Here is a 27,054-nt window from a genome sequence, read left to right as displayed (position 1 = left end):
TGGAAGTAGTGAGAAGTTACTGACAAAAATGCACACCACAATGTAGAAATTACTTTCCATTTTCTTATGTTTTATTAACACTAAATTCATTTCCGATAATTGGCTTCGTTGCGTGTATGAATATAAATACCGCAACACAGGTAGGTAAGCTACCCCAGCTAAAACAAATTCCACAAATTTGCCAAGTCGAAATGATTAGCATGATAAGTGACGGACGACGGCAATAATGAAAGTCGCCAATTACTGAACATAGTAGCACTCATTTTTAGCTACCAGGCACCGAACTTGACGATACTGAACACTAGACAAGCATTCGCTGAACACTAGTTAGAGACTCAGAACGGATGCAGAAGTTTATGAGACCAGTGCTCGACCCTGACTGACTGACATTGTAAGTAGGCTGTTTAGGTTCTTATATTGGTAACGCCACGTAGCGCTCTGAAAATCACTGGCTGTGCTGTGTGCAGTCTGTGGCTGGTTTGCATTGTTGTCTGCCATTGTAGTGTTGGGCAGCGGCAGCTGGATGCGAACAGCGCGTAGCGTTGCGCAGTTGGAGGTGAGCCGCCAGCAGTGGTGGATGTGGGGAGAGAGATGGCGGAGTTTTGAAATTTGTCATGAACTGCTATATTTATATATGATGATATCAAGGTAAATACATTGTTTGTTCTCTATTAATATCTTTCATTTGCTAACTATCCCTATCAGTAGTTAGTGCCTTCCATAGTTTGAAGCTTTTATTTAGCTGGCAGTAGTGGCGCTCGCTGTATTGCAGTAGCTTGAGCAGCGAAGATTTTTGTGAGGTAAGTGATTTGTGAAAGGTATAGTTTAATGTTAGTCAGGGCTATTCTTTTGTAGGGAATTTTGAAAGTCAGATTGCGTTGCGCTAACAAAATATTGTGTGTCAGTTTAAGCACAGTCTTGTATAAATTGTTCTAAGGGGACGTTTCAACATGATCCTGTACATTTTAACTAGCGACACTGATTATAGAACCTTACATGTCGAAAGCTTATGACAGACTGCATGAGGCTTTGTATACGACCCCTTACGCAAAGATGCGAGTGGTACATAAATGTCTAAATAGTCAAATACATGCCACATTTTATGTATTAACATGATGTTGGATTAATTAATACATTAACATTTTATTTTACTGAAAGCGTGCATTTTGGGAACAAAAAAAATCAGGGCTACTAAACTGTTATGTTTTGGAAATAATTACACTTTACGACTCTAGAATTCTGGAATACGAAAATTAAAAGACAAACGGTCGCAATACAGCGAGAGGCACGATAAAGTCATTTTGCAGCACGACAGCGCTTGACCCCAAGTTGCAAAAGAGGTCAAACCGTACTTGGAAACGTTAAAATGGGAAGTCCTACCCCACCCGCCGTATTCTCCACACATTTCTCCCTCTGGCTCTCACCTGTTCAGATCAATGGCGCATGGCTTGACTGATCAACACTTCCGATCTCATAAAGAAGTCACAAATTGGATCGATTCGTGGATCGCTTCGGAAGATGAACAATTTTTTCGACGCGGGATTCGTACACTGCCCGAAAGATGGGAGAAAGTAGTGGCCAGCGATGGAAAATACTTTGAATGATACATGTGCAACCAATTTGTTTCATTAAAGCAAAGTTGTACACCTTGTAGCATCAGACATCTTTTTCAACTTTCGGAAAGTTAAAGAAGTACCTGGTCGATCGATGCTGACGTGCTGAAGATTGGTGTTAACTGGCTCCTACAACTGGGCCCTGATTTCCTCTATGCCGATTTCGACAGACTGCTTTACCGAAGAAACTATGGTGACTAAGTGGGAGAGAAAAATATATCAGTGCCTTTTTTTTATTTTCTGAATGAAGTTTTCATTTGGAGGACGTATTACGTTACCTTTCTGAAGCACACTTCGTACTTGTTCAAATGAGCTCGTTCTCCAACTGTAGCGACTCGCTGTCGACAAAACATTAAATCCTAGCCTTTATTGCTTCGAACTGAGATCGCAGTTCACTTATAGTGGATCCACTGGTTACTTTGCAACAATCCTCTTTCCCCTCATATCAACAACGCGAAGTTTCCGAAACCCCTTCGATCCGCTAGTGTCCACCACCGACTCCTCAGTTGTACGAGTTCAGAGCTACTCTCTGAATTTGTTGAACGTTTCAGGCGCTTCGTATAATCACCGTTTGGAGTACAGAAGGCTTATTTCTCGTTCAAGGGCATTCGAACTGGTTCATCCCCCTCGGAAGCTAATAACAACCTTCTAGTCGGTTACCAACGAGCTCGGGGACTAATTTACTAACCTTCCGTGACAGAGTAACACGCTGAATCCTGGTTGGAGTACGGGCTAGCGTTGTAACTTCGGCACTTACCGATCCTCCTCTTCTACCTTCTCCCGCTTCTAGGTTCAACACTACGCTTAAATTAATGGATAATTCCTCGACAAATGGTGCACCTCGACTGCGGTTGGGAATGCCTTCTCAAAAAGCTACTGATGCTCAAGTCTGTGTCAATGAGACGATCTCTCATACAGTAACTAAAACACAAGTTGTCTTATTTAACATTTTCAGGTCAGAGGATTTCAGTCTTTTGAATTGGAGGTCATTGGCTGTCGGCGTACTGATATATTACCATATTAAGACGAATCGTTCTCAGTTGGGGAGAGATACGACGGCCTTACTGACCAAGGTACGTTTGGGAAGCACGAAGACAAGCAGTAAAAATTCTCGCTGCGTGCATTATCTTGCATAAATGTAAGCACAGGTGGCTTGCCGTGAACGGCAACAAAACGCGAAGGAGAATATAGTCGACGTACTGCTTTGTTGCAAGAGTGCCGCGGGTAGCAACGAAAGGAGTCCTGCTGTGAAATCCAATTACACCCCGGACCATCACTGCTGGCCAGTGTGGCCGAGCGGTTCTAGGTGCTTCAGTCTGGAGCCGCGCGACCTCTACGGTCGCAGCTTCGAATCCTGCCTTGGGCATGGATGTATGTGATGTCCTTAGGTTAGTTAGGTTTAAGTAGTTCTAAGTTCTAGGGGACTGATGACCTCAGATGTTGAGTCCCATAGTGCTCAGAGCCATTTGAACCATTTTTGAACCACACCATCACTCCTGGTTGTGCGGCCCTATGGCACTCGACAGTCCGGTTGGTATTCTACCGATGTCTGGAGCGACTCCAGACACGTCTTTGCTGGGCATAGGGGCTCACTTCGAAGTGAGTCAACACAATTCTACTCCAGCCAATGAGATTCTAGGCCGAAGAAGTGTCTGGAGAGGCTCTGAACTATGGTGGGATACCGACCTCACTATCGCCCGCCATACAGCCCGACAACCGGGAATGATGGTCTTGGATGCAATTGGATTTCATAGCAGGACCCCTTTGGTTGTCATCCACGACATCCTTATACCGCAGTGCTACGTGGAATATATTTTACAACCTGTCTTGTTGTCCTTCGTGGTAACCCATCCCAGTCTTACATTTCAGTAAGATAATGCCTACCTGAACACGGCGAGTGTTTCCACTACTTGTCTCCATGACTGTCAAACCATACTTTGGCCGGGTAAGTTACCGTACCTCTCTCCGGTTGAGTACATATGGAGATCTATGGACAAAGGCCCTCCAGTCAGCTCGAGATTCTGACGACCTACAGCGCCACTGGACAGAATTTGTCATGATATCCCTCAGGAGGACATCCAACAACTGTATCAGTCAATCTCAAGGCGAATAATTGCTTTTTAAGGGCCAGAGGATCAACATGTTATTGACTTAATTTTAAGCGTCTTCAATTCATATGAAGGTTTCGTTGGTGAGCCGTGCTCACTCCCAACTGTGGTTTCCTTGGCTGTGTTTGGTTTCCCGCCGTTGTTGCATTTATGCCGTGGTTCTTCCTCCTCCTTCTACGTGTGGCAGCAGCGATGTATATCGATATTTGAACCGTGTACCATCTTTGATCTTGTGTACATAGTTTCCGGCTAGGGGGTGTGCGAGCAGTCGGTCGGTTGGTGCGAACCAGGGAGGATATCTCCGTGCGGCGCAGTCGGTTGGGTCCGCTGGCGGTCCCTGCGCAGTGTCGGAGCGTGTGTGGAGCTGTCCGATCGCTACGAGCTTCGTGGCTCACCGACACAGGACGTCAAAATTGAGTGCTGTCTTAAGTACCCAAGCCACGTCCGTTCATGTTGTATCGTTTGTTTCGGTGGTTTGTTGTTGGGGAGCTTTCCCTGTTAGCAACACCCAGTGTTTGTAGTGGTGAAATCGAGCCGCCGTGTGGTGGTTCAAATGACTCTGAGCACTATGGGACTTACCATCTGAGGTCATCAGTCCCCTGCAACTTAGAACTACTTAAACCTAACTAACCTAAGAACATCACACACATCCATGCCTGAGGCAAGATTCGAACCTGTGACCGTAGCGTTCGTGCGGTTCCAGACTGAAGCGCCTAGAAGCGCTCGGCCACACCGGCCGGCCCGTGCAGTGGAATTAACTGTATTGGTTCACTACAATTCAAGTGCACCGCTGGAATTTTCTGCCTTGTGGCCGTTAGTGTTCTGGTTACCTGCCCTGGCATCTGACATAAATTCAGGCAGTGTTCTTTTAGGTGGAGTTAACTATATTGCCTTATTTCAAATCCAAGTGTACCAGCGGAATTATCTGCCTTGTGGCTGTTAGTGTTCCGGTTACCTGCCCTGGCCACTAACGTAATTTCAGGCAGTGTCCTTTCCTCACCTGTTGTCGCTGTCCAACACGGTGTGTAGCTTTGACATCTTAATATATATTTCATTGTGGATAATCACGTCCGTAACAGTTTGGTTTTTGAGTTTTCATGTACCTATCGGAGGCTAGCAAGTCGTTCGGTCGGTCGGTCCGTGACTGTCTCTTGGTTGGGTTACCGAGGGATCAAGTGTAGTTGGGCCCACCACCTGTCTCACTTACGTGAACGTTAATGTTTCGAGGGCAGGCCCATCCCCCGTTGGCTATACTGTCCTTTTCATGGATGTTTAATGGTCTGTTGGTAATCTATTATAGCCCAGGCTTTAAAGGGAAAAAAAATTCTATTGCGTTTTATGTAAATCAAGGGCCTGCAGCCGGTATAAGTAAGTTGGAATTCTGGCAAGTGGATATTTTGCTGAAAGTTACTGTTGTTGTGCTATCTTTTCATTTAGTGTGCTGTCATCCACTTAAAACCTCATGGTTTAAGGTATTTTGAATTTTTGGAAAATCAGTTGTGGGCCTTCAGGCACTTAAAGCCTCATTCTTAAAATTTCCCCTTAGGCGAAAACATTGCGGCCTTCTGCCTTAAAAGATTATGGTAACATATTTTAAAATTTTGAAATTTAATTATGGCCTTCAGCCGTTGGTATTGCACCTTGTTTATGTTTGTTCTATACACTTTTGCCTTGAGGCTTTCAGCCTAGCTGTCATATATACATATATATTTTAATTATTTTATTTGCAATTTTAACTGCGTGTTTTCAGTCACGTCAAATTTATCTTGTTCATTTTTAAGATTTCTTGTTTGGAGGCCTTCAGCCATGAAGGAATTGGATTTTGAAACTCGTAGTTATATAGGTTCGGCTATGTGCCGTTTTGGTTTAAATGTGTTATTAAATAACAATAAATTACAATTTTGAAGTGAAACTGACCGCCACCTTATTTGGCCCTTTCCACATTCCTAACCACCTGTTCTGCCCTGCTGTTTTAGTGGGTGTATCAGTTGGTAATAAGAATAAACAAGGCTCAAGGTCAGAGATGGAGGAGGAGAGTAGATGGACAGAGGAGGGGGTGCAGTGGACTTCGAGAGGGGAAGGGACAAGATGGACGGAGAGAAGGGGGAGAAGGAGGAGAAGAGAAATAGGGGGGCGGAGAAGATGAGAGGGTATGCTGATACAACAGCTCCATATTTAGCAGTTATATACAACCGCTCGCTCACAGAAAGATCCATACCCAAAGACTGGAAAATTGCTCGTCATACCAATACCCAAAAAGGGAAGTAGGAGTAATCCGTTGAATTGCAGGCCCATGCTACTAACGTCGATTTGCAGTAGTGTTTTGGAACATATACTGTATTCGAACATTATGAAGTACCTCGAAGAAAACGATTTACTGACACGTAGTGAGCACGGATTCAGAAAATATCGTTCTTGGGAAACACAACTAGCTCTTTATAACCATAAAGTAATGAGTGCTATCGACAGGGGATGTCAAATTGATTCCATATTTTTTAGATTTCCAGAAGGCTTTCGACACCGTTCCTCACAAGCGTCTTCTAACCAAACCGCGTACCTCTGGAATATCGCCTCAGTTGTGCGACTGGATTCGTGATTTCCTGTCACAATGGTCACAGTTCGTAGTAATAGACGGAAAGTCATCGAGTAAAACAGAAATAGTATTCGGCGTTCCCCAAAGAAGTGTTATAGGCCCTCTATTGTTCCTGATCTATATTAACGACATAGGAGACAATCTGAGTAGCGCTGTTAGATTATTTGCAGATGATGCTGTCATTTACCGTCTTGTGAAGCCATCAGATGACCAAAACAAATTGCAAAATCATTTAGATAAGATATCTGTGTGGTGCGAAAAGTGGCAATTGAGTCCTAAAAGAAATCCGCTAAATTTCGATTACACAGTAAGTCACACAAATCTGAAGGCTGTAAATTCAACTAAATACTTAGGGATTACAATTATAAATAGCCTAAATTGGAACGATCACATAGCTAATGTTGTGGGTAGAGCCAACCAAAGACTGCGATTCATTGGCAGAACACTCACATGGTGCAACAGGTCTACTAAAGAGACTGCTTGCACCACGCTTGTCCGCCCTTTTCTGGAATATTGCTGTGCAGTGTGGGATCCACATCAGATGGGACTGACGGATGACATCGAAAAAGTACAAAGAAGGGCAGCTCGTTTCGTATTATCGCGAAGTAGGGGAGATAGTGCGTTCGAGAGTAGAACGGTAGAGAGACAACTTGAAGGTGACTCATTGAACCCTGTGCCAGACACTTTATTGTGAATAGCTGAGTAATCACGTAGATGTAGATACGGGGGGAGGGGAGGAGGTTGCGATGGACAGAGAGAGGGGGGAAAACTAAAAAGAGAGGGAAGAGGAGGAGGTGGATAGTGAGTGGGGGGGGGGGAGAAGAAGATTGACACATACTCATATTTCCTTACTTAACTAGCACCTGAAGCATTGCCGAATTCGCTAGTAGTCTAGAAACACTACATAACCTGGGCACCGTTATTTACAGTACAGCATTCTGGATCTCGAGAATCAATGAAGCAAATTGTTTTACGCCGCCGATGTTTGCGGATTATGTAGCCTTTCGTAAATGCAGTTGGCATTTGGGGAAAGGAATGAAGATCATCTAGTGGGAAGATGACGCTACAGCTGTGACCATGAGAGCGCGTCGGATGGCTCCTCTGTAGAAACATTTCCCCCAGAATTCAGGCATCGGACCCCGAGTTTAGGGCGAACATGAATTTCGGTCTTGTTACTATCGCGTCACTAGCGGACGAAGCTTAGGCCTTATCGCCGCTGCATCTGCTCGCGCACAAGCGACATACTTTCCTCGTGACGCCTACTGTGAGAACGTAACTGTGCGTAGATGCCTCCCATTGCGCAAGAGGCGAGCGCACACACCGCTATGCAGTCTCTGGCACCCAAACCAGAACGGCCTTCGTCCTTCGCCTTAGTAAGTCGATAAGGCTGTAGACGACCCCCCTGGTCCGCGCGCGATAGCGGAGACCATGTTGTGTCACTGTCTGACGAAACCTGAACCGAGGTTTCGTGAGAAAAACGCGCCGTCCTTCCCCCTGGGATTCCGCAGCACGTTCGCACTTCCGGTATCAAGCGTTCTCGGAAAGTGTTAGCACTGTAGCGAGATTTATCGACGTGATCCGTCTGCTTCATCAGTTGCTCATAGCCGGCTGGTGTGGCCGTGTGGTTCTAGGCGCTTCAGTCTGGAACCGCGTGACCGCTACGGTCGCAGGTTCGAATCCTGCCTCGGGCATGGATGTGTGTGATGTCCTTAGGTTAGTTAGGTTTAAGTAGTTCGAAGTTCTAGGCGACTGGTGGCCTCAGATGGTAAGTCCCGTAGTGCTCAGAGCCATTTGAACCATTAGAGGAAGGGGACACGAAACGAAACTCACAGGTCGAATGTGTCTGTGATGCTATTTCAATGACTGAAGTATCGAATCAAATTTTCAAAGAACTTGGCAGTATGAGCTCACTTATCAGTATGAAATTGCAGCCTCTTTGACCTGCATATGTGCACTGCTTCTGTTTGAAAGGGTGTCATAACGCCATTGTATCCTCTCATGAAGAAAGTTGGCCGAAAATTGCTCTGACTGGGCTTTCATATTCTAAATATTGGCACTGGGACGGAATTGACATCCGAGCTAGTCCTACACATTTCCTGTCGGGGACGCATCTGGGATTGTTGTTGATCACAGGAGTACCTCAACATCACGTAGACAGTTTATTGATAGACGTGCTGTATTTGAAAGAAAATTGTCCTGTTGGATAATGGCACGATACCGTCGCATCATATGTAACACATGAGGACACAGAATGTTATTGAGACATTGCTGAACACAATCCAACGCCATCCATCAGCAATCCATGCTTCCAAATCACACCACCACTCCAAACGCAGCCTTTGTGTTCGATGTTGACGGCAGCCTTCGCATGGAAAGGCGATAATCCAGCTGCTGCCAGTCTCCGATCAGTGGTGCGGGATCACAAAGAATATTGGAGGGAGTTCGTTATATCTTCTTGGATGGCAGACAGTCCAGGAGTAGGTGTGAAAGGGTCACGATGCGCCTGCTGGACAATACGGCGATGCTCACTTGTGGTGGTCAGACGTGATAGGCCTGAACCTTGACGACGAGATCGAACGTTGAGCCACTGTCACACTCGAATGCCTAACAAAATTGCACAATTCGACCAGCCGGTCAAAAGTAAATGGAACGCCACATAGATATGGAGGTCATTAGAGACAGAGCACAAGCTCTTTCGTGCCGAAGTGTCTGTGGTTCAGAACGCTTCCCAAGGACGTGAAACAATGCTGTGGTCAACACCAAACTCCTGGCCTACACTTCTCAATCGTTGCCCTCCTCCAGTTTACCGATGATTCTTCCCCATGTGAAGTCTTTCAGATTTTGTCTCGAGGCCATTTAAGAACACCACTGCAGTGCACCGTAACTGCTGACTGATTTGCACACACTGTCTATTGGCTTTTCTTCAACTGATTCGTGTTGTGGGCCCAGCCCCATTTGGCGCTATTGTCACACTCACCTCACGCCATGTGACGTACAGTTTTCTGCGCGCATGCCCGCCCAGACGCGGGAGATTGCTGCGTAGCCAGTTGTACGCGCCAAGAGAAGCGGCGACATAGTATAGTTCGCAAACTTACGTTCAGGGGGCAGCGCGCAGTTTATGAAGTAAAGCCACCACGGCCGCATTAACCGTTTCGCTGCTACAGAGACGTGCTCCCCGCATTCCGCGCTGTGCGCGATCTGTCATCACTGCACTGCTCGCCTGTGCAGACACATGATGTTTCCACTGCTTTGACACACTTTATCATTCGATTTCACAAAAACTATTTAGCCCAAAAACTTGAATTTTTTACATCTTCTTGACTGATACCTTCCTCCCCCCCCCCCCCCCCCCCTGCCCGCATCTCTTGGTCGTGCGGTAGCGTTCTCGCTTCCCACGCCCGGGTTCCCGGGTTCGATTCCCGGCGGGGTCAGGGATTTTCTCTGCCTCGTGATGGCTGGGTATTGTGTGATGTCCTTAGGTTAGTTAGGTTTAAGTAGTTCTAAGTTCTAGGGGACTGATGACCATTGATGTTAAGTCCAGTAGTGCTCAGAGCCATTTCACCCCCCCCCCCCCCCCCCCCCGCTCCATAAATGATGTTCAACGCAGTTATTGTGCAGCATTAGATGTAGTAAACCATTGCACTAAATTTTGAAGAGTTTGCAGAGGTAAAAGTCCATAGCGTATACCTTCTGTATGGTCGATTTTAGTTGCCACTAGAAATTTCAAAAAATTACATTCAAACTAATAAAATTCACGAAGTAAGACACTTCGATATTGTTTTTAAATAAAGAAAATATTAAGCATCAAACAAGGAGTGAACTCAGAACCTTCTGCTTAGCAGCCATTCACTATAAACATTACACTAACGCAGGACTTTAGAATGTTACCCAAAATACCGATAAACACTGTTGGTATGACTATGAATTACTCACATTTCGTCGAAGTACAATCGGAAATAATCAATTACCGCTTTTCTTTATTGCGAAAAAGCGGGTAGTGAGAATGATAGAAACACCTTTCCTTGCTATCGCCCGAATTAGGAGGCTTATTGCTTGTTTGGTTTAATTAATTAATAGAATATGAAGCAATTGGTATAAAGAATGCTTTTTTCAAACTTTTTATAAAAGAAAGTCTGCTATCAAGACATGGCTTTTGTTCAATTACTTTATTTATGACTGAACGTTTCTAAAACTGAAGACACTCGTCCGTGCTCTGCACTGCCGTCGAGCTCTGGCAACGTCGTTCTCTGTTCATTGGCTCACTGTGTTTTGTGACGTCAGATGCGCAGAACGAACCTAAGCTCGGCCGCCGTCATAAATGACGCGCACTTTAGGAGACATCTGGCCACATGCACACACACTGTGGTCCATTTCCAGCGATTTGTTAATACACCTCTTCCTTATGTTTTGCAGAATTGTGTACTAAGCCGCCATTAATTAAATATGTTACAGATACTGCAAAAATATAATGACATTTCAAAAAGTCATTTATCAAACACTTCTAAAAAAACCGTAAACCAGAGCTTACGAGTACTCATATGATTCGCAATGACTTCTCGATAAGAAAGCGAAAATAAAAAAATACATGCGATGGCCGGGAATCGAACCCGGATCAACTGCTTGGAAGGCAACTATGCTGACCATTACACCACCATCGCCCGCGCAATCGCCGCCAGCAGCAGAAGATGCAGTCCCGGCGATCTCTCTCCTTCCACGGTGACGTCATAAGTGCTACGTCACGCTAGGAATTGTCCGTTTGTTTGGCACACAGCAAAGCTTCGTGTTTGTAGGCTAGAAGCGCGCACCGCGACAGGCTCTCAGCAACAATAGGCCAAGTTACTGACTGTAGCAGGGTCTAGTGTAGCAGGGGATACAACCCGTCGGCTTTGGACAATGACGTCACTAGTCGCCAGAGAGCAGTTTACAATTTTCGCTTTTGCTGTTATGTTTCAGTTTCGTTTTTTAACTGATTGCACAACCCGTCGGCTTTGAACAATGACGTCATTCCTTAGTCATAGATAGTAATGTCTTCACTTCGAGGCATAGATAATAAATGAGTTCTGTGTTCCGGATAAGCGCTATCATTGTACATTAAAATTCATTCATAATGATATTGAGGTAATTTGGAGTATTAGTTTGTTATTGTAGAACAATTTTTAATCTTATTTTCGTTTATAGAAATGGATTTGCCTGTTTGTGGGTATGTAAATTTCGTTACTGTCTATCTAGACGGGCTTCGGTTATTCCTCGATATTTCCGTGTGGTAAGCTCACTTTTCCATTTGCTTCTTTCACTGTATTTCACAATTTTGACATATTTCACAGTTTTATTCCACCAATATGTGTGTTTTCGTGTTGTGAAGAACGTAATAGAAATTTCTCAGCTGTCGATCTTCTTTCGTTTCCCAGCACTAGTATCAGTTCGACATTTTCGAATGTTTACTTGCTATATTACAGGCGAAACCCCCGACACAATTAAAATTTGTATCCCGTCCTTCACTTCGCCTTTACACTGACAACACAACTATAATTTGTATCCCGTCCTTCACTTCGCCTTTACACTGACACTATATATGTCAATTGGCGAGCAAGATACAAATGTTGCGTATAGCTATATAGCTCAAGTAACGAATGGGATACTATTAGCGTCCAAGGCAACACGAAAACAGTACCCCATAGTGAAGTACGGGATGCAAATTGTACATGTGTCGTCTTCTTGTCTCCGCCTTTCGTAGCGACACAGCTGAACCTAAGACAGCCATGCATAACACCCACCCACCTCCCCAGGAGTCGGAACTGCCGCACCCATTAGAAGATACAGATGCTTCAGTAGCTGATAAGTGTTTTTTGGCTTTAAAAAAAAAATCTCACGAGATAGAGTAAACTGATCCTACTTTATTAAGCAATCAATAAAAAAAACTAAACTAAAACGTAACAGCAAAAGCGAAAATAAGTGTTTTTTGGCTTTAAAAAAAAATCTCACGAGATAGAATAAACTGATCTTACTTTATTAAGCAATCAATAAAAAACTAAACTAAAACATAACAGCAAAAGCGAAAATGGTAAACTGTATCGGGTGTTTCATTTGCGGTTTAGTGAAGCAGGGGATACACAGTTCAAGTGAACAACAGGACAGCAATGCTAGTTGAAACTAAGAAATCGACTACGCTGAAGTTGTATCCCGTACTGCACTTAAGCAATACAGTTCGAAAGACTTTCGAGATACAACTGACATACGTGTAACGTGATGTATTCTTTGCTAGTAACATATTTCATTCATTTCTTTCCATTGTATTTTGCGGAGAAATACTAAGATACAAACACGCGATATCGTTAACGTGAAAATACTACTGGCCCTTATATATGTGTACAGTTTTTCTCTCTGGCATTCCTTTGTTTCTGAACATTCTTCTCAGCTCTTTCATCTTTGTAATACATGCTCTCTGGCGAATTCTGACGTCATTGTTCAAAGCCGACGGGTTGTATCGACACCCCCGGGATAACAAGGCCGTCCAGCAGTGTTAGTGACGTCACACTAAGCGGCCCATAGCCGACGCAGCAGTACACGGACACCTCCGTACAGACGCGCCTGATGCTAACGATCTTCTGGCCGTCATACAGAAAGGCGCGGACTATAATTCGAACCAAAGACCAAATTATATATATTCTTGTAAACAGCATAAAGGTTCATAACGAAATACCGATTACATATACGGGCAGGAATAAGTTTCATCGATTGAGGAACTTTGCCACTATTTTATAATTTTCAGAACACTATTCAGCTTTAAAACTCGCATACAGGTGGTGACAAATGCCAACTGACAGCAGGACTTAACATTTTCAAGCTGTTACACTGAAAGTAAATTATCTTAAACACTGTCATACATAGCAAAACCCTCACTACTTTCGTTTACAATAAGGTAACAAGAGTTCGCTTTATCTCATAAAACACATGACTATTGTGAATTTACTCATATGTTCATGGTGACAGCTCTTTTTAAGAATTTTTACAAGTGTATCCCCAGTAATAAGGAATGGAAACAAAAGATAGATATCAAATATTCTCCTTTTAACATAGACATCACTGAACACAAGATTCTGTCTTGCACTGTGATACTAAGGGACTGATCTTTCCTTTAGGAAAAGCCTCACAATTTGAAGTTCACTCTGCTATTGAAGATACACTTCTTGAAACAATATTAAAAATGTTATGAAATGTAAGGAAATGAAAAACAACCAAGTGCATTACATGTAAGAATGTGAGCAAAAGGCTGAGGCTCTCTTTACTTACCATTTTCAATCTCTCTACAGCTTATATCCTTTTCCACGTAGAAATCACCAACTGCAAGTCTCATTATTGCTGTCTGTTAGCAACAAAGTGCTTTTCTATTTAGAAAACCTGACAATTTGATGTTCATTCTGGTACTGAAGATAAACACTTTTCAGAGGAGTTCTAGAACCTATTCCTGCCCGTATATGTAATCGGTATTTCGTTATGAACCTTTATGCTGTTTACAAGAATATGTATGATTCGGTTTTTTGGTTCGAATTATAGTCCGCGCCTTTCTGTATGACGGACAGAAGATCGTTAGCATCAGGCGCGTCTGTACGGAGGTGTCCGTGGACTGCTGCGTCGGCTATGGGCCGCTTAGTGTGACGTCACTAACACTGCTGGACGGCCTTGTTATCCCGGGGGTGTCGGTTGTATCCCCTGCTAAACTAGACCCGCTACTTCACATAACAAGTTTATGTTCATTTACCACTGTGTGGAGGCGTTTTACGTTTCTACCGTAAACGCAGTAGCTTGGCTAGAACGACACTACTTTACGAGGAAGATACGTTTTTATACAGCTTAATTATTACAAAAAGTAATAACTGCAACTAGTCAATGATACTAACAGAATTCATTAAAAACTTATGGCGCGTCTGCGTTTATGATCCGAAAGGCTCACCATCACATACATAGGTGTTCGGGTTTCAAACTACGTTGGGCTTATAATGTGCATGTAACATGCAGTTTGTGGGCAATTTTTCGATGTGGGGAAAGTTGTTTCGGATGGTGATGCCCTACAACAAAAACACATGAAATTGAAAGGTACTGGTATTGTATTTTGACCTAACAGTGAACAAAAACGATGTAACCAACTTCCAAAGATAAAACCTAAGTTAAACTGTTTTTCTTACATCCAAAATCATATATTATTTTGTGGCACTGTACACTGCGTTTGAAATTATTCAGAGATACAATGCAGAGCACCAGACACACACCTTCGCATTTGTGCTACTCGAATGTGTAGAGACAAAGACAAAAGAGTGCTAAAGATTGTGTCTGCCACAGAATCACAATCCCGTATTCGAAAGTTTGCGTGTGAGTATGTTTGTTAGTCCTTCACGTTGACCTGGCTAGACGGATTTGGAAGAAATTCGGAATGGAATTAGTTTATACCTTGAATTAACACACAGGCTACTTTTTAAATGTGTAGTACAAGAGCCGGCCGGAGTGGCCGTGCGGTTCTGGGCGCTACAGTCTGGAACCGAGCGACCGCTACGGTCGCAGGTTCGAATCCTGCCTCGGGCATGGATGTGTGTGATGTCCTTAGGTTAGTTAGGTTTAATTAGTTCTAAGTTCTAGGCGACTGATAACCTCAGAAGTTAAGTCCCATAGTGCTCAGAGCCATTTGAACTATTTTTTGCAATTATTACTTAGATGTTTGGCAAATAACTGAAGATGGCCTTTCTTCCTTCTTCCTTTCTACCTAAACTTACTCTGTAATGCTTAATGTTGGTGTTTATCAAGACTTTATGGTGTTATATCATCGCCAATGTCTCCTACTCGAGCCGGCCTTGGTGGCCGTGCGGTTCTAGGCGCTGCAGTCCGGAACCGCGGGACTGCTACGGTCGCAGGTTCGAATCCTGCCTCGGGCATGGATGTGTGTGACGTCCTTAGGTTAGTTAGGTTTAAGTAGTTCTAAGTTCTAGGGGACTGATGACCTCAGAAGTTAAGTCCCGTAGTGCTCAGAGCCATTTGAACCATTCTCCTACTCGAGACTAAACGTGTGTTATAGTCTTTTGAAATTTTGTCCATTTCTTTCTATAAGTTCACTTACATGAATGTTGATGGGGGAGCGGTTCTAGGCACTACAGTCGGGAACCGCGCGACCGCTACGGTCGCAGGTTCGAATCCTGCCTCGGCCATGGATGTGTGTGAGGTCCTTAGGTTAGTTAGGTTTAATTAGTTCTAAGTTCTAGGCGGCTGATAACCTCAGAAGTTAAGTCGCATGGTGCTCAGAGCCATTTGAACCATTTTTTGTAGTACAAGAAATTTATTGATTAGAAGAAAATGACCCGAGGTGTAAAACACTAATTACTCTTACAAATATCCATTTATCTTTGACTTTTGAACTGCTTCGTATTTTAAAAAAATGCTTTTATTATTTAATTGTCCTACATAATACGATTCAACGCAATGAATACAATGCTTATATAGTCCTCAAAGTTTTCAAACCGTACTTCTAAACAACCCCGTTGCATTTTAGCCTCTGAGCTTCGGGCGTATCTTCTAGCTTCATAAACGTTTGAACACTCGCAACGACGGCGTCATTTAAATGTTGTACTACAGAGAGACGTCGTGCTTGAACATGCTGAACGTGGTGGGCTATCAGTGAGGCTGCATTTGATTATGACGTGAGAGCGTGTCCGCTGGAGGCACACAAGTGAGGCCAGATGACGACGTTGCAAATACAAATTACAAAATTTCACGCAGAAGCCGCTATACGGATCTGGATGAACTTTGGAATGGAGATAGCCTGTGCCTTGAATTAACACATAGGCTAACCTTTTATTCCGCTGGCTCTCCATGATATTTTCGATGCTGGGCATGTCGTACACAGTCGTGAAATCATTTACTCTCTTTCGTGGCACATTTTGTCATTCGCTGCTCGGTAGTTTAATTTCTTTTCTTTTTTTTTTTCCTTGAAGTGAACGAGTGAGTTGTGAGTAACATGTATTCTGTCAGCTTCTCCCATCGTCTCAAAAATAGGTGTCGAGCGGTTTGCTCGGCGCAAGTCACTCGCGCCTCCGTACCTGCAGGGGAGAACTTTTTTGATGGCACATACGCGTGCATAGTGAGTTTCTACATTAAAATTTTTTATAAATTACTGTCTAACCGTGGGGCGCAGCTAGCAAGTACTGAGATGTTACAACAAAAAATTCGCAAGACATAAATGTTTAAATAAGCATAAATTGTAATAAAAAGAAGCGAATGACATAGAGCAGTTCATCGTAAAATTTGTATGAAATTGGATATTCTTTTAAATATTGTGGGTGGCAAAAGAAAACAAAAATCAGTAGATACTATTACAACTTGCTGGCAATTTGTATTACGGGATTTATTCTACATCGTATTACAGTTAAGCAATGAGATACAATTTTACGCACATCCATATTATGACTATCGATAGTGTTAACGTTGTGGTAGCTTCTTCAATGTTTCAGTCCGTATGTCCGAAATACTCGTATTTTGGTGCATGCGTGGTGCCCTACACTGTATCTTAAAAGTTCAATTAAGTATTGCCTCCTGCATATGTTCTCTTACAGTAGTCTACATAGCCATAAACAAAACGTATGATTTCCGATGTAAAGGAAGCAAAATTAACTTATTGTTAATTCTTATCCCAGAAAATTGTTAACGTTTAGTTCATTTTTAGAACCAGTTACAGTAAGTAGAACTTTTTCTCACATCGGTTATGCACCGCCGCCACAACGACTACATGCTTCAGAAACAGTATTCCTGCACAGGAAAGACTGGACATCACATTAAAGTAACAAATAGTTTATGTAAAATAATTTTAATTTATAAATTTGTTTTACATAAGAAAATTACAATCTGTATAGACATCCTAAAACAAGTCTTCGTACACTGACGTACCAGCAAACTGAGATGGCGATTCCATTGACGCCCTTTGTGCTGACTGAGCCAGCTGTCCCTCGCAAGTGGCCACGGAAGCAGAAGAGCCATGTTCCACAAAGTGCGTTCCACTTACATTTCCCTGTGATATAGCCGCGTTTCCATGAGCAGTATCGTCTGTAATGTAGTTTTGCACCACACTTGTAAGTTGGAATTTAGCATTAAATCGCTTTTCTTCAGGTGTAGCCTTGGAATGAGGTAGCAAAGACAAGAGAAACAATCTGTCAGGATCTTCCTCCATGAATTTTGTTTTCTTTTGAACACTATCTGCAAGTATCCTAGACAATTTCTGCTGTTCAGAAAGTCTCTTTTTGGTAACGTTAGAACCTGAGACAGTATGAGACGGTTCTTGATAAGCGCTTGACCCTTCATTTGTCGTATTGTTTGTTTCTTAGTCAACAGGAGGTTTACTTTCACATACGGGGGCTAAAAACCAAAGTTGTTTGAAGAAATAGTACTGCTTTCTGCCATCTGCTGTACAACCACTCTTCGCTTTTCTCTGTTTTCGCAGCTCTCGGGTGTACAAATCTCTTACTTTTTTTCCACCGCTGGCCGTTGTGGCCGAGTGGTTCTAGGCGCTTCAGTCCGGAACCGCGCTGCTGCTTCGGATGCAGCTTCGAATCCTGCCTCGGGCATGGATGTGTGTGATGTCTTTAGGTTAGTTAGGTTTAAGTAGTTCTAAGTCTAGGGGACTGATGACCTCAGATGTTAAGTCCCATAGTGCTCAGAGCCATTTTTTTTCCATCTCTTCTGCAACTGTGTTGCTGAAATAAAAAGATTTGTTTTGTGATTTCAGATATCTAGCATCAGGAAGCACATTCACAGATGTACATTACACATATAAAAGTGGAGTTTCTTTTATCTCAAGTATAGCAAAGGACACTTGTCAAAATATTTGGAATGTTCTGAAAGAGTCTAAGTTTCCGATGCTTACTGGTTGAATACTGTAGAAAGTTTCAAGACAAATGCACATTTTGCGTACTGTATAGGGGCAGTAGCCTATATGGCAGGCACATGCGTCTGATTAAGCCCCGGCCGGTCGGGTGGCCGAGCGGTTCTAGGCGCTACAGTCTGGAACCGCGCGACCCCTACGGTCGCAGGTTCGAATCCTGCCTCGGGCATGGATGCGTGTGATGTCCTTAGGTTAGTTAGGTTTAATTAGTTCTAAGTTCTAGGGGACTTATGACCTCAGATGTTAAGTCCCATAGTGCTCAGAGCCATTTGAACCATTTTTGATTAAGTCCCAACATAGTGGATCACTTTACTTTAACTACAGACATATTTTCTCAGTTGTGTTATTAGCAGTTTGTGATGCAAATTATAATTTCTTTTCCATAGATGTCGGATCCGATAGTAAAAGATCAGATTCACAGATCTTTAAAAACCAGTACGTTCTTTAGTGAGATAACAGACAACGAACTGGACGTTCCTAGACCGAAACCAATATGTGCTGGAGGAGACACACTGCCATTTACATTCTTTGATGATGAAGCATTTGGTTTGACAGACCCTGTGGTTGAAATAGTCTGCCAAACGTCAGAAAGACATATAATGATCGTTTATCACGAGCGAGACGTTCGATAGAGACTGCATATGGAATACTCAGCAACAAATGGAGGGTATTCCATCGTCCACTCAATGTTTCAATTGATTTGGCCTCGGATGTAATAAAAGCAAACTGCATATTACATAATTTCGTTCGTCGCAGAGATAGGTATACATAAGAAGACACATTGAACATCGTTGGACTACGTGGAGTCGAGGAATCCGTCATACCGAGAACAAGTAACAAATCAGCCGCTGTTATGAGTGACAAATTTGCTGAATACTTCGCAAGTGAAGCCGGAGCGTTGTGTTGGCAAATGAACAAAATTTGATCTGGGGATTTCTAACATATCTACATAGTAATGCAGCATATTGTACAGATAATTCTAAATACAAACCTTTTTGATTTTTGAAATGTGTTCTTTGATTTGCAAATCCTGGAATAAACAGTTCACACCATTCTTCCCATGTTCTGCTTCCCACAGTCCTGTTGCTATATTCCCTGCATCTTGAGCAGTACGCATTTCTACCTGACAAATGAAACGCTCAGTATCAAAACTCATGGTGCTGTGAGAACGGCTGATACGCTAATGAAAGGCCCCATGTGAAAAGTAATAGGTACGAAATAGTCACTGCCAGCAGCGGGCAGCCGCTCGTGCACAAAAGGCCGCGCGGTTTCCGCTACCGCTGCCGTACGACTAACCACGTGTCTAAAGTTCCATCTATACTGAAGAGCCAAACGAAGAACTGGTCCACCCGCCTAATATCGTCTAGGGTCCCCGCAGAAGTGCCGCAACACGACGTGGCATGGACTCGACTAATGTCTGCTTGAAGTAGTGCTGGAGGGAATTGACATCATGAATGTTACAGGGCTGTACTTAAATCCGTAAGTAAGGGGGGCATCTCATTTGAACAGCACGTTTCAAGGCAGCCCATATATGCTCAATAATGGCCAGTGGAAGTGTGTAAACTCAGAAGAGTGTTCTTGGAGCCACTCTGTAGCAATTCTGGAGGTGTGCGGTGTCGCATTGTCCTGCTGAAATTTCCCAAGTCCTTCAGAACGCACAATGGGCATGAATGTATGCAGGTGGTCAGACAGGATGTTTACGTAAGTGTCACCTGTCAGAGTCATATCTACAAGTATCAGGAGTCCCATACCACTCCAACTGCACACGCCCCACACCATTTAGTCCCCTGCTGATATGCAGGGTCCATGGTTTCGTGAGGTTGTCTCCATACCCTCACACGTCCATCCGACCGATGTAAGCAGAGTCAAAAGACGGTTTGACGTGCTTGGCGAGGCGCAAAGCTTTGTGACGTGCAGTCATCAAGAGTACACGAGTCGGCCTTCAGCTCCGAAAGCCCATATCGATGATGTTTTGTTGAATGGTTCGCACGCTGACTCTTGTTGATGGTCCAGCATTGAAATCTGCAGAAATTTGCGGAAACGTTGTACTTCTTTCAGTTTAACGATTCTCTTCTGTCGTCGTTGGTCCTGTTCATGAAGGATTTTGTACTGGCCCCTGCGATGTCGGAGATTTGATGTTTCACCTGGTTCCTGATATTCAGGGTACACTGGTGACTTGGACGTACGGGAAAATCCCACTTCATCGCTGCCTCGGAGATGGTGTCCCCCATCGCTGGTGCGCCGACTGTTACACCACGTTCAAGCACTTAAATCTTGATAACCTGCCATTGTAGCAGTAGTAACCGATCTATCAACTACGTCAGACACTTATTATTATACAGGCCTTGCCGTCCGCAGCGCCGTATTCTGTCTGTTTACATGTCTCTGTGCTTGAATACGCATGTCTATACCAGTTTCTTTGGCGCTTCAGTGTATTTGTACTATGTAATGCTGACCCAGTGATCTCTATACTAACTGGATGGCGAACTTCGGCTGTCATAGCGTGCCGTCGTCCGTTAGCGCCGCCATATTGCAGTTAGGCAAGAAACTTTATGTGATATTTCAGTTAGAAAGGCGGCACTCGTTTTCGTTCGGAAGTATCTACATTCTTGACGATAATAAAACTAACTAAATCAACATTAAAGCAACGAACTACCAATTTTGTTTTACGCTCATGAACACTAAATTTTACTGTAATTTCGTAAATATAAAGTACCTAAAAGCGAAACAATATGTTTCCCAGGCGTAAGGAACAGTTTTATTCACAAATGTAATGCACTTATCAGTGGCGTCATCATCTTTGGCGTCGGCAAAAACGTAATGGGGTTTATTTAAACGTGAATTTGGATATCCACAACAGTATGCTTATTATTGTCAGGCACCGTATGAAATAACCAAAATTACGTGTGACACTGACACGAAAATTGTTCTCTTCTTTTTCTGAACTAATTCACATGTACCAACGTGGAAATTGTGATGAAATCAGTTAGTTTAAAGTGCATATTTAACTGAGAACTAACAAATATAAACAGTTCAGTCTATCTGGGTAATTTGCACCACTTTTTTCCGTCTTTTTGAAAGTACTGCACACACAATCTACATCACTACAGAGACCAAAATTTCACACTTATTGCTAAGATATGCTTGGCAATTAGGAAATATGTACTAGAGATGCTCTCTTGGAGCAAAATTTCAATTTTAATACTGGTACAAAATTACTCACTCATTCTGGGTAACTTTAGTCTTAAAAACATAGTATTTTTCCCATAGCTAATGTTCTGAGTAACTTTTCATCCCAAAAAAAGGAAATCAGGTGTTAATAAGAAGTAAAAACAGTGTTGATTCAGTTTCCAGATTTACTTTGAAATATCAAGATATTTGTATCAACCTGGCAGTGTTCAACTTAAATCACTGTCAGAAGCTTACTTCACAGTCAAAGCAATTAAAGAAAAATCACAAGCCTAAGAGCTTTTAGGGAGATGGAAAGACATTTGAATGAATCACAGAGGTAATAAAAACGTTACATGTGGTACAAAATAATACAAACAGGTGGAACACCAGCCATTTGAAACAAGAATAGCAATTGCTACAAAGATACCATGATTAGTTAAAAGTTACCCTGATTGTAATGTCCCAAGGAACACCTTCATTTGTCTATGTACTTTTTTATCATTTGTAAAACAATGAATACTGTAAACATTAAGCATGAGCAAGGGTATTGAAATGGGAACACAAAAACACATTGAAACACGAAATTTATTTTTGTCATTTCCACACATTTTTAACCAATGCTGCAATGTTACAGGCACAACACTACACATTACTGAATAAAATAATCTTATCGAGTTTTTGTCTTACACTAGTTGTATCGTGACCCATTTTCTCAACCGAAAACCTTTTCCCATATGTTTTCAGCCGCACCTGAATGTACCTGGATGCAATCTTACGTAAAAGCTGTGTCTCATGCAAATCTTCAATTCCGCATTCATTATGGAATTCATGGTTAAGTTTAGGGAATGAATAGTTCACAAATTTTTTAAGGACACACATGACAATCTTACTAATTAAGTGCTTTCGCCTCATGTCACCACTGACAACAAACATTTGTAACAATTTTTCTGAGTGCTTCACCACAGAGTATACAGCATTACTTGTTTCAATAAGCTTGACTCGGCTTACAAATTTTGTGAATGAGCTCTTTTCTGCAGTACTAAGAAGTGCATATGTTGCGTCATCACAAACAACATTTGGCCTAAGAATGTAGAGGCAGTCCTTACATGTAACTTGTTTTGAAATTGTGAGGGCAACATACCCTGCAATGTAGTACAAAACGTTCTGCTTGTATGTGGAAAACAGAGTACCCTCTTCAATAAGTGAGCACCATTTTTCTACTTCATCTACAAGAGGATACTTTTGTGATAGGAAATCATACAGTCCTACAGGTACCATTGAACACATGTTAAAATTTGCACAGTTTCCCCCAACAGTGTTAACATTAGTGCCTAAAAGTAACTTGCGCGTAGCACACTTCAACTGATATGAATTTGGGTTGTTATTCCAACGCCATCTAGATCTCACACATGAGAAGAAGAGTTCAATATGATCTTGGGAAAACTTATATGTCAATAAATATTGCAGAGAAGAATTTTCCCTAGTCATTATTTCCAGTGCAATGGCTTTAATCGAATGCATGTTCAAAATTATGCCAAAGGCAGAAGTATTTCTTGGGTGCTGCAGGAGAGAAACACCATTTACTTTTAAACTTCTTATATAAGATTCTGTCTGATTAAAAATATCAAGCCAATATGCCTGATTACTCAGTTTCAGGCTGATTTTATATCCTGAAGCTAGAGGATTTCTGGAGTTAAAGACATCAAAAATTCTGTCTATAAATCTCAAAAACTTCACTGTTGCCTCACTACCATTGAATCTGGGATTACCAGCTCTTCTCAAAAAATCTGTAGTATCTGCAACACTAGAACTGAGTGTTTGAACTGCTAAGCTGACATTCATCTTTTTATTAACATAATTAATATGTTGTCCTGACGTCTTGTTAGCAAATGTCATGCCTTCCTCAATTTGCAACTCATTTAGTTCTTTTAAGTACTGCCACTTAATATGGCCATTTGTAGACTCTATAACACCTACTTCTGCTAATGCATTTCGAGCAAGTTTCACTAAATTACCCATATCCAAAACGCAGTAAACATTGTTGTTTGAAACTGGGTGAAGGAACTGAGAAGAAAAAATTTTTTGATGAAAATTAATACTGCATCCCAATGAACGAAGAGTGCTTATATTTGTCCTTGTGCCATCACAAGTGACTGCCCAAATTCTGATGCCTGATTTGCTTAGCCTCTCCTGAGCAGAGTTTATTAAATTTGCCTGCACACTACCATCAAAGCCATTCACTAAAAAATACGCTACAGGACACTTAAATTTACCTTTTATGGACACAAGCATAAAAACTAGTGCCTCTGAAGCTTCTTTCACTTCTTTTGATTGTTCAATTTCTCTTCCAAAATCTACAAAACCTGTATACCTCTTAGTTTCCTGGTCCCACACTACCTGTTTTCTAATTGCCGTACTGTCTATTATGAGGCTAGAATCCCTAAATTCAGTCCTCACTTGATGGTTAAATTCAAAGTACCTGAACACATCACTTAAAAAGCCAGGATCACAAGTCACAGTCCCTGCCCAACGAGAAATCAGTGATTTGTCAGGCAGAGGCATTAATGTCTGTAAATATTCATACGCCTTAGGAGAGTAAAAATATACTGTCTTCGCAAAGATTTCAATGTCTGTTTTGTACCTGTTTCCCTTGGATAACACACTGTTATTCAACAAATTGCACACTAATTCCACCTGAGTCCCTGTTTGTTGATTCAGGAATTCATGTAGCTTCTCTGTTAGATGACCCTTCTCTTTCAGAGCACTTATGATGTCTTTGATTGAATAGTTTTTCTTCTCTCTTCTCCTAATTTTTTCCTGCAGGCTCTTGATTTTTCTTCTCAGTGCCTCCACAACATCTGGTAAAAAACTGCATGTGTCAGTGGCCTTGTCAATCATTTCTATTTGTGTTTGAGATCCACATTCCATAGATGTTTCACAACTCTGAGAAAACTGAAACAAGAATAGAATACAAGTAGTACCGGCATGAAACAAAGTTTGGCAAGTACTTATGAGAAAACATGTTTGTTTGAAAGCTAAAACAATGTTTATGTGAAGTGACTAACATGTTCAGTATAATCATGAGTTTCTGCAGTAGGCTGTTCAGTTGTTATTCTTATATGTCGCCTTGGTTGCTTTTCCTTGGGCATTAAATGCTTCGGAAACGCAAACTGTGATGGCACTGCATCAGGCTTGAGATGCCTTCTCGAAGTACCAGGCCTTACTAAATAATCTTCTTCCAAGAAGTGATCTGCACACAAGAAACTAGCCCTTGTAGGCGTGAAACCTTTGCGTTTAGTGGCAATGACCCACTGTTTCAGCAAATCGCATTTTTGCAGAGGAAACCTGTCCAAAACAGAAGAATGTATTGTATCATGCAAGGCAACGATCAAGATATTTACTAGATTGTTGTCATTTCTTGACATTCAATTATTACCTGTGGAAAGTTAAATTACTTTCCTTGTTCCACCGGTTCATACAGTTGTATGCAGAGCACGAAATAACCATTTTACACTCAACAACATACACTTCGTTAACACCAACAGAAACTGCTGCACACCCGAAATTTAATGGAGCTTTCACGAATACTTTACATCTGTCTTCAAGTGTCTGCCAGTTTCGTTTTTTCATCATCTCCGTGATGTTCGCCTATGAGTCAAGCAAATCTGTGACCATTCGTGCTGCCTTCTGTGTATAAGTTGAATATCCGTGGATAACATCTTAACACTTGGGCTGCTGATAAAATATCGATTTATCAATACATCGACATATATTTCGGTGGTATCGTGTATCGATATCGATATAGCAATAGCAGAGCAGATGTTTTTATTTTACATTACACTTTTTCGCAATTTTCGATAAAAATTTGAAATTATTCTTTCGAAATTGTGGTAGAACATAGTATTAACTTCACTGTGTGAAGGAGTCAACTTTTTTGAGCTCTCATCGCGTCTTTCTCTTTGACTGTGTGAAGCAAGTATAGGCGCCACAAAGAGGAGGTCCGAATGCACTTGAGGTGGGGGAGGAGAGGGGGGGGGGGTTGGGAGGAGTGGCGGTTTGAATGGAATAATAAGATTTCCGATTTGAAGAAATAGCACATCTGTTGTGTTAAGAAACAATTTTTAACCCAAGTAGTGCGCTGTTTCTGCACATCGGAATTCTTCGAAAACAGTTGCTGAAAATGATGAACAAAAATCTAAATGACAAGATTGGTCTTTGCGATGGACAGAGACGTGTGAGGGAAAATGCTGACGTAATCGACGCTCGGCGCTACCAACAGAAACTGCAACGTTTAACTTCACCACGCAGCTTTGACGCTACAACTGTTAGGTTGCTGGTGTTTGCAGAAATGAAAAAACAGAGACATCGACATGAAGTGTTCCGGACAAATCCGATATGTCACGAAACCTAACGACGGCCCCATCGGAGACTTTTTATTGTGCCACTTACATGCTGTACCCATGGCTAACAAAGTGGTTATCGCCAAGCGTGAACGTACATTGTTTTCCTTTCAATTCTTTCCTTTAGGGAGATAGGCAGGCTGCTAGCTTGTTGAGGTACAGAATATCTAATAATAAATCAATACTTAAATAGACAGTTCTAAAACCGACAGTATATTTTGCAATGTCTAGCCGATACTTTTATACGCCGGTATATCGATATTTATTTCGTCTATCAATCGACACTTTTTCGGTATTTTGATGACCGATGATGAAATTTTTTTAAATATCGATTTATCGGAGTCCCTATATTTTTAATAATATTAACAGCCCTACTTACCACAGCACCAGTTCGTTCGTGTTTTCATACAAGGCGTTCCTTCAGAATTGTATGACTTTTGGTGTGTCCCCGAGTCATAACAACAAATATCTACCTCACGACAATGCCTGACGTTCACTCGTATGTCGCTAGCTCGTAGATGCACTTACATTAAAATTCTCAATGCTTTTTTCCTAAAAAGTACGATCATTCAGGAAGTACGATTTTAGCCGGGCGTTCTAAGGCGCCTTGCCACGGTTCGCACGGCTCCCCGCCTAGGAGATTCTAGTCCTCTATTGCACATGGGTGTGTGTGTTCTCCTTAGCTTACGTTAGTTTATGTTAGATTAAGTAGTGTGTAAGCTTAGGGACCGATGACCTCAGCAGTTTGGTCCCATCGAACTTACCACAAATTTCCAGTACGATTTACTCGTTATGAATATCTACATCTTTTCTACGCAAGCCAGTTACCATGAGTTGTTGATGAGGTGGAGGGGGGAGGAGGGTGGCTAATTCTGGTACTATAACACTACTGGCCATTAAAATTGCTACACCAACAAGAAATACAGATAATAAACGGGTATTCATTGGACAAATATATTATACTAGAACTGATATGTGGTTATATTTTCACGCAATTTTGGTGCATAGCTCATTGAGAAATCAGTACCCAGAACAACCACCTCTGGCCGTAATAACGGCCTTCATACGCCTGGGCATTGAGTCAAACAGAGCTTGGATGGCGTGAACAGGTACAGCTGCCCATGCAGCTTCAACACGATACCACATTTCATCAAGAGTAGTGACTGGCGTATTGTGACGAGCCAGTTGCTAGGCCACCATTGACCAGACGTTTTCAATTCTTGAGAGATTTGGGGAATGTGCTGGCCAGGGC

General features: G+C 42.3%; 1 non-coding gene across 1 annotated transcript; it reads right to left on the bottom strand.

The window, feature by feature from the left end:
• Positions 1-10,900: 10,900 nt before the first annotated feature.
• Trnag-ucc lies at positions 10,901-10,972 on the bottom strand. Its single transcript has one exon. It is a non-coding gene; the product is annotated as a tRNA-Gly (tRNA).
• Positions 10,973-27,054: the final 16,082 nt, after the last annotated feature.

The sequence above is a fragment of the Schistocerca americana genome, chromosome 1, assembly GCF_021461395.2.
Source record: "Schistocerca americana isolate TAMUIC-IGC-003095 chromosome 1, iqSchAmer2.1, whole genome shotgun sequence".
NCBI lineage: Eukaryota > Metazoa > Arthropoda > Insecta > Orthoptera > Acrididae > Schistocerca > Schistocerca americana.
The sequence above is the reverse complement of the archived record's forward strand: the minus strand, read 5'-3'. Positions and strand labels throughout refer to the sequence as shown.